This window comes from Haematobia irritans, chromosome 3 (genome assembly GCF_050003625.1).
Source record: "Haematobia irritans isolate KBUSLIRL chromosome 3, ASM5000362v1, whole genome shotgun sequence".
In the NCBI taxonomy this organism is placed as follows: Eukaryota; Metazoa; Arthropoda; class Insecta; order Diptera; family Muscidae; genus Haematobia; species Haematobia irritans.
Window position 1 is genome coordinate 187,229,102 of NC_134399.1, and position 11,466 is coordinate 187,240,567.

Genomic DNA, 11,466 nt, shown 5'->3' on the forward strand with positions numbered 1-11,466 from the left:
ATGCGGAAACTAAAAATCGCTAAATTTAACTAGCTCCATTATCTGCGGTTTTTAGAGCTTTTGGTCGAAATCAAATGATGTAGAATGTTGTTTAGCAGGGCTTATATCCAGGAAATTCTAGGCAGTTTCGGAATGAAAATTTATGAGTTGATGATATTTGAGCAAAATAGGGTTGATTGAAATTTCGTGGCAAAGTGGGACTGAAAGCTGTCGATTTCTGCAAAGCTGTCCTTTTCCGATACAAACTCGTGGATGTGAAAATTTGGGAGAAATGCCGAATTTTGTAAGCTGGTGGCATAAATTTTGGATTTGCAAATTCTTGTCAATCCAGGAAGTTATAATCTGGTGTCTTGGAATCCATATCGTATAAATTGCTTGTGGGTTTATCCAAAAATTTAATCGAAAACGTGGTTGCTTTTGAAGGGAGTTTCCACAATTTCGTTCGGATATTTTAAATGGAAATTCCTCAAATTTGATTGGAGCTTTGATTTTAGCTTCCTCAGAATAGCCACTTCTGAGGAAACTGTCACCTGAGAAATTTAGGTGTCTTTTAGATTATTGGTTTCAAAAAAAAAATCACTTAATTTATCAAAAATGCATACCTTTCTCCGAAATATTTAGAAAATGTGTAAAAGTATGTTGTGGAGATTACGTTTAAACTCTCGATGATTTCCAATATTATTCTGATTAAATTAATTAAACTTGATTTCACTGAAACTTTACTGATGTTATCTTGTAGGAGGTTTGATCAGAAAGGAAGTTCTTAAAATGGTGAAACAACGTGGAAGCTGCGGTTCAGGCCAAAATTTAAACAAATGACAAATGTCAAAAATTATGCTATGATTTAGTACACGGGTGTTGCCACTTGAAAGGGAAATTTTCGTTGACAGTTAGGTCAAAACACTAGCATAGCTGATATTCATTATATTTGTTCACATATAGAGTTTGCCACATTATCTTTCCAACTTTTTGTTATTTCTTAAAAAGAAATTAATTTTAAACATCTATTTATTCACACGAAATTCCGAATTTTCATTAATTGTTCTCTTTTTTTTTTTTTGAAAAAATTCAAACAGCAATTTTTTGCGACTTCTTTATGTAAATCGAAAAACGGACTGAATGAATGAAAGCTAGTAACCAGTAATTGTAAAAAAAAATAAAAGACAAATGCATACAAAGTCTCCAAAAAATTAGTGAATGAAGGCGTAAAAACAAAAATGAATGAAAAGTAGTGAACCAAGTTTTTGTTATTGTTTCAAAATTATGAATGAGGAATAAATGATGATCATTGAGCACAGAGATTTGCAAAAGAAATTAAGTGTAACATACAGCAAAAGCATAACAATAACTGGTGATAGGAATATGGTATATTAGGTGTAAGACAGAATTTTTTTTTTTTTGCCTGCTTCGGTCACCACAGAATTTATAAGAACTACTTTTGTTTGAGCTTTAGAGGAATCATTAACATCTATTGTAAGTGTTTTACCTATCAAGACCTGCCTTAATTTGAAATCTAAAATCTGCAGATTTTCACCCCCCATTTTTTAAATGATTATGAGAAGAAAAATATGGAAATTTGACATTAAGTTTCAAGCAATGATCAATGCTCCTTCTATACCCTCAAGAAGTGAAATCGGTGTATATGGAGGCCTTACCAAATAGACCGATAAAAACTAAATCTGATACACGCAAATTGGATAAAACTATGATTTCTAGAAACCCAAACTCAATAAATAAATAAAAATAAAATAAATCGGGAGATCGTTTTTATGGGGACTATACTAAAGCATGAACCGATACTCACCGTTTTCGGCACGCCTCTTTATGGTCCTAAAATACTTCTAGATTTCAAATTTCAGGCAAATTGGATAAAAACCACGATTTCTAGAATCTCAAACAATAAAATCATTTCTTGCGTACCCATTTACAGTCCTAAAAAACCTCCAGATTTTCAATTTCAGGCAAATTGGACAACCAATACGGTTTTTACAAGTCCAAAAAGTAAAATCGGGAGATCGGTTTATATGGGGGCTATACTAAAACATTGACTGATACTCACCATTTTCTGTACATATATTTGTTGTCGTACAATACCTCTAGATTTCCCGTTTTAGGCAAATAAGATAAAAACTACGATTTCTATAAGCCCAAGAAGTAAACTCGGGAGATCGGCCTATATAGGGGCTATATCAACACATGGACCGATACTCACCATTTTTGACACACTTATTTTTGGTTCTAAAATACCTCTAAATTTCCAATTCCAGACAAATCGGATAAAAACTATGGTTTCTAGAAGCTCAAGAAGTCAAATAGGGAGATCGGTCTATATGGGGACTATACCAAAACATGGACCTATACTCACCATTTTTGGCACACCTTTTTGTGGTCGTAAAATACCTCTAGATTTCCAATTTCAAGCAAAGCGGATTAAAAAATACAGTCTCTAGACGCCCAATAAATCAAATCGGGGGATCGGTCTATATGGGCACCATTTTCGACACAAAATACCTCTAGATTTCCAATTTCAGGCAAATCGGATTGTAAATACAGTTTCTATACTCTCAAGAAATAAGATCGGTCTATATGGGGACTATACCAAAACATGGACCGATACACTCCATTGTCGACACACCAATTTGTGGTCCTAAAATACCTCTAGATTTTCAATTTCAGGCAAATCGTATAGAAAATACTGTTTCTAGGTTAGGTTAGGTTAGGTTAAAGTGGCAGCCCGATTAAGATTCAGGCTCACTTAGACTATTCAGTCCATTGTGATACCACATTAACTAAAAGTACCTATTACATATGGGCACTTCTAGTTTTAACCGCTGAACCTTCTTGATTATTTTTCTTTGTTGAACCAACCAGATTGTTCCAAAAATATTAGCAGACTGCTTAAGTTAACGTTTTCCAGATCCGCCAGTAATCTGAAGCTATATGCTCCTAAAAGTTGTTTGCGATTTACACAAAATGCAGGACACTCACACAAGAGGTGTTTAATTGATTCTTTTTCCTCCGCATCATGACAGCTCATACAATAGTCATTATACTTCGCGCCAATAGTTTTTGCAAAATCGCCTATCAGGCAGCGACCATTTATAGCAGATATCAGGAGTGATATCTGACGTCTCGAGAACATTAGCATATCTAGTGTGCGGTTTAAGTTGAAATGGGGCCATATTTGCTTGGTGTCGTTATAACCCTTGCAATTCTCCCATCGAACATTTGCCATCATAACAGCCTTCTCACGCAGCATGAGCTTGCAGGTAGCTAGGGGCATACCAACAAATTCTAGTTCCCCTGGAATATGTAAGGTAGTCCCTAGCCTTGCCAACTCATCCGCTTCGCAGTTCCCCGGTATGTTCCTATGGCCAGGCACCCATATTAGGTGAATATTGTACTGCTCAGCCATCTCATTGAGAGATTTGCGGCAATCGATGGCCGTTTTCGAGTTGAGGAACACAGAGTCCAAGGATTTTATTGCAGGTTGACTGTCTGAGTATATATTAATGCCCACATTTTTTGGAACATTACTTCTCAGCCAATTCGCCACCTCTCTTATTGCTAATATTTCAGCCTGAAAAACACTACAGTGATCAGGTAATCTTTTCGCTATTCGAAGTTCCAGATCTTTAGAATATACTCCGAAACCCACTTGGCCATCCAATTTGGAGCCATCAGTGTAGAAATCTATATATCTTTTATTCCCCGGGGTCCGTGTACACCACGCCTCACTGTTGGAAATTAGAGTCTCAAACTTTTTGTCGAAAAGTGGACTCGCCAAAGTGTAATCCACTACGTTAGGCACATCTGGCATTATTTTGAGTACCGAACTGTGACCGTAACTTTTTTCCGACCACAGCGATAGCTCGCGCAACCGCACAGCCGTTGTTGCAGCTAACTGTTTGGCCAAAATGTCTAAAGGCAATAGATGCAGTATGACATTAAGGTAGTTTGTTCCTGTCTTGCTGAATGCACCTGAGATACACAAGCACGCCATACGCTGAACTTTGTCTAAACTTGTCGGCTGGTGAAGTGCCGGCCACCAGACTACAACACCATATAGCATTATAGGTCTAACCACTGCCGTGTATAGCCAATGTACAATTTTTGGTTTTAGTCCCCACTTTTTCCCTATTGCCTTTTTGCACGAGTATAAAGCTACCGTTGCTTTCCTCGCCTTTTCTTCAATATTAAGCTTAAAGTTCAGCTTCCTGTCCAAAATAACGCCAAGGTATTTTGCACACTCCCTAAAGGGAATTTCAATACCCCCTAAGGAAATGGGCCTAACCGTGGGAGTTTTGCGATCTTTGCAGTACATGACTATTTCTGTCTTTGCTGGATTTACACCAAGACCATTATCTTTCGCCCATTTCTCAGTCATCCGGAGAGCTCTCTGTATAATATCTCTGATTGTGGATGGGAATTTTCCCCTGACTGCTAGCGCCACATCATCTGCGTATGCCACTACTTTTATCCTTTCTTTTTCTAGAGAAACCAAAAGGTTGTTTATAGCAACATTCCAAAGAAGAGGTGATAGAACTCCTCCTTGCACACAAAAAAAATTTTTTTGATTTCAATCACTAAAATCGCGGATTCAATCATTTTTTTAATTGAAATGTCTTCAATCACGAAAATGATAGTATCAATCACCCATTTTGATTGAAAACCAACACGATTTTTAATTAAAAATTTAATTGACTTTTTTCACGGAATCAATTAATTGTGTGATTGAATCAATTAAAAACGTGATTGATTTTTAACATAAAATTCAATCACAGTTTTAATTGAATCAATTAAAATTTTAATTAATTTCGCGACAAAAATCAATCAACTATTTGATTCATTCAATTAAATAATTAATTGAAATTGGCTATAAATTTCGATCAAAAAATTTATATATTGGGACCCCAAAATCGTTTTTAGTTTTTTTTCTTTTGAAATAAAAGAAAATATGTGTTTCTTGTAAAACATATTTAATATTTTATTATTTTTTGAATTATGCAATAGACAAATAAATTTGGTTCTTGTCATTTGTGTTTTGTTCTACCATAACTTACAAATACAACTACTATCAATAACAACTATAGGGTGAAAAAATAAATTATATAAATCATTATCTTCCTTATAATAATAACCATGTCGTCATGTTCCTTCTAATATGTAGATGCGCCTAGATTTCCAATAAATCAGCAGCTTATAAGCTAAATTAGTTTTAAGTTTTTTAAGTAAACAGAATAATTCGAATTTAATTTTGTTCAATTAAAAGTTAATTTTGTTAAACATTACCTGCATAGAATATCAAGTTCAATTCTTAGTTTCAGGTTGCAGATTTATAATCTTCTTTTGCAGTTGTAGTCTTTTAGCATAAAAACGTGTATTAAGGAGCTGGGTAATATAATTTTAGTAACAATTCCTTTCCAAAATTTTCACACATTAAAATCGTCTATTAATAATCAAAGACAAAAATAATGGGAAAGCAATGTAATATTTGTTATTATAGTGATGATACTTTGCAAATTCTGGAAATAGAAAAAAATATAAATGGAAAATACATATTTTTATTATTTTCGGATATTTTTCATATTTTTAAATCCAAAACAAAGAACTTTTTTACCATTACATAATTCAGCTCATTAGTTTATATATCAGATATACTGCTCTCCACTTGGGTTCAAATTGAAAAAGGCAGGTAAAACAAAAATGCAATTGAATGCCAACGCCACTTCGCAACTTAAAGGTGAATCTTCCAACAAACCCATACCGCTCTTGGTTTTAAGAAAACTACGAGTGAAAAAAATGTATAATTTTAAAAGATCAATAAGGTACCCACTTTTTTATTGCAAACATATTTTTATATATTTGATAAAATTATGGAGTTGATGGCATTGATTGGTCCATTTCACGAAATAAAATTGGTCACTAAAAGAAATGAATAAAAAATATATTATTTTAGTCAACTTAATGTAAACAGGCTTCAATGGAAAACGGTATTCACATTTCACAATTTCTTACCTTCAATAAACGTAGATTGTTTTTCATTTTTACAATACCACAAAACACAAACACGGGTAATTTCAAATGCGTTCTGCCATATATTTTTTTCAAACCTTTACCACGAATCCGTTTGTTGTTGCACACTTTATTTATTTCAACCCTTTGCTATGATTTGTTGTTGCGTTCAAAATATTTATGATGCACACATTTTCAATGCAGCAGACAGAATGTCGCCAATCATGTTTTTCAATTTACGCGAAAAACAAAAACCCAACCGTTCGTTACGAGTTACTTCCACAGACTGATCTCTCCATCATACATTGTTGAATAAATACCCATTCTCTTGTTCTCTTTTCGCTCTTTCCATTGCTCAAAATTATTCAGTTTCAATCACAAAGGTGATTGGATCAATCACATGTGTAATTGGAAACGGAAAAAATTTCAATCACGTTTGTAATTGAAAATTATTTCCGAATTGATTAACAAATTGATTGAATCAATTAATATTTTAATTGGAAACGTAACAAATATCAATCATTTTTGTAATTGGTTTTTATTCGGATTTGATTAAATAATTAATTGAATCAATTAACATATTAATTGAATCCGTTTCCAAATTCAATTAAGTGTTTAATTGAAAAAATTTTGGTGATAATTTTTTGTGTGTGGGGAGTGCCTCTGTTCACATACCTTTGTATGTTTGCTTGCCCTAGTGTGGCTGAAATACGTCTCTTCATTAGCAGTTCGTCTAAGAGCCTGAGTATACATGGATCAACATTCAGAGTTGTCAGTCCATTTAATATCGAGCTCGGATGGACATTATTGAACGCCCCTTCGATGTCTAGAAACGCCACGATTGTGTATTCTTTGACAGATAGTGAGCTTTCACTATCTGGACGTTGTCCAATTGCCCTCCGATGTTTTAATGAAACCTGGAGCGGAGTTGGTGGATGCTAGAACCTTCCGTAGTCTGGAAGCCTCGGACGTATTCTCAATACTGCTGCAGTAAGCATTCCAAGAGTTATGCTGAGCCTTTCTCAGTTCTCGCTTGTATCCTCTCAGATTCTTCTTGTAAGCGTCCCAGTCCTCAGGGGCTCTGGTGGACTTTGCCTTGTTAAAGAGCTTCCTGCAGGATTTCCTCATATTACTTAATTCCGTAGACCACCATGGTGGTCGATGTTTCCCCCTTGGCTTTCCTCTAGGGCATGCAGCTTTCAGTGAGATGTTGAAGGCCTTAGTAATCCGCTCCACTGCGTGTTCGATATCTTGCACATTTCTCATATTTGTCTCTGTTATTTCCGGTATCATCATATTGAACGATTCCCTATACCTATTCCAGTCAGCTTTCCTAACATTTGGCGGAAATATGATCTTGGTGATATGAACATCAAATTTGAAACTGATGTAGCGATGATCTGAGAAGCTGTGTTCACTTAAAACCTGCCACTCAGATATCATTTCATTTAGTTCTTGCGAGGCCAAGGTGATGTCCAAAACCTCTTGCCTGTTTTTAGTGACAAAGGTTGGGACATCTCCCTTGTTGCAAACTACCAGATTAGTACGCAAAATAAACTCTATTAGCGACTCTCCCCTTGCATTAGTATCACTACTTCCCCATATACTATGATGTGCATTCGCATCGCATCCCATAATGAGTTTCGTCTTTGTTTTCAGTGACTCCTCCACTAAGGTCTTAACGGCATATGGAGGCATCTCCCTGTCATGTCCCATGTAGACCGAAGATACCCAATATTTGCATTTGGCTATTTCTAAACTTGCAACGACAGTGTCTGTATTGCACATTGAGGGAAGCAGAAACAAATTGAGCTCGTTTTTAGCAATTATACAGGCTCGATTTACATCATTACCAGTATACTGCAATAGTTTGAACCCCGGAGTACTTAATTCACATATTTTGTTTTTGTAAACATATGGTTCTTGAATAAGAACTATATCTATGTCCCCTTTCATCAGGAGAACTTTTAAGGCAGCACATGCAGCCTTACAATGATGAAGATTTATCTGGAGGATCCGTAGGACCATCGAGATTTTCAACAACCGTCACATCAGCCGCTTCAATCGAGTCATCAAGAATGTCCTCTTCAGAGATATCGGTGACTCTCGCAATAACCATAGGTTCAACTTTGGTGAGTTCTGAGGCAGTAGAAGCCTCCTCACGCATACGGTATCTACGCAGTCAGAAATTTACGATGGTTATAAATATTGAGCGTTGTAACAGCGTTGGAAGCCAACGTTGAAACAACGCTTGCTAAACAAATTAATTTACGGTTTTTAAATAGTACATTTTCCATAAAATTATCGTTGAAAATTCATGTTCCATCAATGTCCAATGGTTTTTAATGAGTAATGGAGGTATTATTGTTGATAGGAATTGATTCATAATAGGATAATGTTCCTTTATCATATAAAGTGAATATGTACATTAACAGTGAAACCACTAGGAACAACAATTTTGGTTAATTTTACAAATGAGGCAATTGTAGAAAGTTTTAACTGAACTAAACGCTGACATCACGCCAAAACCCAAATATAAGTACTTATTTATCGACTAATTGAAGAAATTTTGTTAGACATAATCACTTTTTTCACATGTTAAGGTGAGTATTAACTTCGAGTTTAGCCGCTTAAATCGATAAAGTGAAAACTAAATCAGTAAGAAAAATGCATAAAATTATACATATTTGTTGCAAATTTTATTTTAACTTGATGGGGAAAAGCCCAAAGCAAATTTTCACAAAGTTTGTATTCCTTAAAATGGATTATTAAGAAAAGTAATCGTGAAAAAATGACGTTTTTAGCGCCTAAACTCGAACTTAATACCCACCTTTAAAGAAAAGTTCATTGTTTGAAGGAAAAAATTGGAGTTCAGTATTGCAAGAATGTTCTTTTGGTGCATTTGGGGTAAAATGGATAAATCCTTTGGCGCATTTGGGGTAAAATGTACAAATCTTTTGGCGCATTTGGGGTAAAATGTACAAATCTTAAGAAATTCTGAACTGTTTTGTTTGAAATATTTATAGGAAATAATAAAGGCACTAAAATCGCAAATTTTTCACGATTACATTTCTTTAATAATCCATTTTAAGGAATACAAACTTTGTGAAAATTTGCTGTGGGCTATTCCCCATCAAGATATAAAGAAATCTGCAACAAATATGTATACTTTTATGCCTTTTTTACTGATTTATGGCGATTTCGATTGGGAAAAATGTGCAACATTCTCGAAATTGATTGCCAAATATGAAGGACATTGTCATAGATGTTGGATCCTGTATCCCTCACAACATTATGAATTACCAATAAGTTTGAAATTATACTATAATTTGAGAGAAAATACAATGAGGAAAAAAGTAGTGTAACACCACGGCAACATATTTTTTGCGAAACGAAAACGCCCTTAGTTTTCACTTTAGCGATTTAAGCGGCTAAACTCGAAGTTAATACTCACCTAACATGTGAATAAAAGTAATTATGTCTAACAAAATTTCTTTAATTAGTCGATAAATAAGTACTTATATTTGGGTTTTGGCGTGATGTCAGCGTTTAGTTCAGTTAAAACTTTCTACAATTGCCTCATTTGTAAAATTAACCAAAATTGTTCCTAGTGGTTTCACTGTTAATATACATATTCACTTTATATGATAAAGGAACATTATCCTATTATTAATCAATTCATATCAACAAGGTAATAAAATATGAACTCTGTAATAATTTACTAATCATTTTTTTTATAGATTTTTTGTTAAACAGATTTGAAAATGAGACTGAGGCTACAATTCTGACAAAAACAAGCCGTTGGTTTGCCTCTACTAGAGACAGGGCTGGAGGAAGATCAGAAGGTATATGACCTTGACGTAATATAATCATTTTTGACCATATTATTAGAAGATTTTTTTACCAATTAGAAATGTCAATCTTAATCTTAATTATGTATTGTGCCTATTAATTGTTAATTGTTAAATTTTCTGATGTTCCTTTGTAAAGTGTAAAACACTAATTTTGTTTTGTTTCAATAGCGGTTTTAAGGTACTGTAAAATTATAATTCTAACCCTCCTAAAACAATTGGAAAGACGTATGAAATGTTGTTTTTCAGTGCTTTTTAATGGTTGTAAAAACCATCGATACACCGTATAACGATGTTATCATTTTGGGGTTGTCAAAGCGTTCGTTAAACCATCGGAAAAGCGTATAAAATATTGTTTTCATGACGCTTTGAAAACGTTGTTAAATACAATCGATACACCGTGGATTGATGTTATCATTTTGGGGTTGTAACAACGCTTTTTCCCACCGTGTATCAACCGTTCACAACGCTTTTACACCGCTTTTCCGATGGTTTTTTTCTGACTGGGTATCCATGTCTTCAAATGTCTTGGTATCCCCCTCGACTTCGCAAGAGGATCCGCTTACTTCTGATTCAGACAGAGGCTTGTCCATTTCTGAATCCTTTAGCTGATCGTTTTTATACACCTTCATTTGGATATAATGAAAGCCATAACATACACGGCCCTGGGACTTTGCTAGATGTGGCAAAGACTGAGTGTTCAATATAAACACTGCATGCCGTCTTGGCCCATCCACTTCATCCAAACGGCCAACCTTCCAATCAGCTCTTGGAAGATCTGGATTGCATTGTTTCAGTCTATTTAAAATAGATTCAGGGTCAGGAGGGTTTGCAGGTATCCACGCATGTGCTCTTGGTCTAGCCGGTATGTCTTTCTTCTCGACTAACTCTAGAGCAGCTCCTTCCCAAACTTCACCAATTAGTATCAGAGCAGCTTTAAAACATTCTATAGACCTCTGGTCCTCAAATGCGACTAGCTTAAATCGTCCTTGATACCAACCAGCCTCTTGGTGTCGAGGATCTGGGCCGGGAAACTTTTCCAGCACCTGTGAGTAGACGCCAGACAAAGCATTCTCAATTTCCCCCCAATTTTGCTTTGGAACCATACCGTCCAATGCTCCTTTATTTATGATAGCCATCACAAGGCTGTCTTTAGCAACTGAGGCAAACGATCGTTGATCCCTTTTGGAGGATGGCAGCTCATCCGGTGATCGTTCCCTTTTTCCAGCCTCAAGAATTCCTTGAGCCCATTTTAAGGAATCGCTTTGTTTAGCCGACAACGTGCTTGGGTCGACTGATCCTAATTTCTTTAGGATAAACAAAGCATTTCTGCGTTCTTTGAATCTCTTTCGTGAGGGATTACCTCCTTTTGATGCCGTTACCTTGGAAAAGGTCCGACTTGTCAAATTGTCGCCACCTGTCGACCCGTCTACAGGTCGACTAATTGGGCCTAACTCTTGGTCATTGCCCAAATTTATAACTTCAGTCGATACCCGTCCACTGGGCCCTGAAGTTAGCAACCCAGTGGATGTCTTTGAATTTCTCTGCATGGTGGCCTAATATCCCACCACACTTGAAATTCGTAGTAGGTACTTATTAC

General features: G+C 35.5%; 1 long non-coding RNA gene across 1 annotated transcript; it reads right to left on the bottom strand.

The window, feature by feature from the left end:
* Positions 1–4,960: 4,960 nt before the first annotated feature.
* On the bottom strand, positions 4,961–5,405 carry LOC142230449 (uncharacterized). The gene is made up of 2 exons (XR_012720690.1): positions 5,293–5,405; positions 4,961–5,207 (listed from the first exon to the last, which is right to left on the bottom strand). It is a non-coding gene; the product is annotated as an uncharacterized LOC142230449 (long non-coding RNA).
* Positions 5,406–11,466: the final 6,061 nt, after the last annotated feature.